This window comes from Colobus angolensis, unplaced genomic scaffold (assembly GCF_000951035.1).
Source record: "Colobus angolensis palliatus isolate OR3802 unplaced genomic scaffold, Cang.pa_1.0 Scaffold27, whole genome shotgun sequence".
NCBI lineage: Eukaryota > Metazoa > Chordata > Mammalia > Primates > Cercopithecidae > Colobus > Colobus angolensis.
Window position 1 is genome coordinate 16,203,827 of NW_012115932.1, and position 900 is coordinate 16,204,726.

Sequence of the window (900 nt, forward strand, 5' to 3'; positions counted from 1 at the left end):
GTAGTGTCACAATCTCACCTCACTGCAACCTCTGCCTCCCAGGTTCAAGCAATTCTCCTGCCTCAGTCTCCCGAGTAGCTGGGATTACAGGTGCCCACCACATTTTTGTATTTTTAGTAGAGATGAGGGTTTCACCATATTGGCCAGGCTGGCCTTGAACTCCTGACCTCAAGTGATCCACCCACGTCAGCCTCCCAAAGTGCTGAGATTACAGGTGTGAGCCACCGCACCCAGCCCTATTTTATGTATCTGTATCTGTGCTGTCCAGTGTGATAGCCACTAACCATATGAGACTATTAAGCACTTGGAATGTAACTAGTCCAAATTGTGACATGTCATATGTAAAATACACACTGGATTTTAATTTTTTAAAAAATGTTGATTACAAATTGAAATAATATTTTGGATATATTGGGTTAGATAAAATGTTATGAAAATCAATTTTACTTGATCATTTTTGCTTTTTAAAAATGTGATGACCGGGCACGGTGGCTCACACCTGTAAATCCAGCACTCTGGGATGCCAAAGAGGGTGGATTGCTTGAGTCCAGAAGTTTGAGACCAGCCTGTGCAATATGGCAAAACCCCGTGTCTACAAAGAGTGCAAAAATTAGCTGGGTGTGGTGGCACGTGTCTGTGGTTCTAGCTACTTCAGAGGTTGAGGTGGGAAGATTGCTTGAGCCTGGGCGGTGGAGGCTGCAGTGAGCAGTGATCGCCCCAATGCACTCCAGCCTGGGTGACAGGGTGAGACTCTGTCTCAAAAAGAAAAGGGCTGGGCACAGGGCTCACACCTGTAATCCCAGCACTTCAGGAGGCTGAGGCAGGCAGATAACCTGAGGTCAGGAGTTCAAGACCAGCCTGACCAACATGGAGAAATCCCATCTCTACTAAAAACACAAA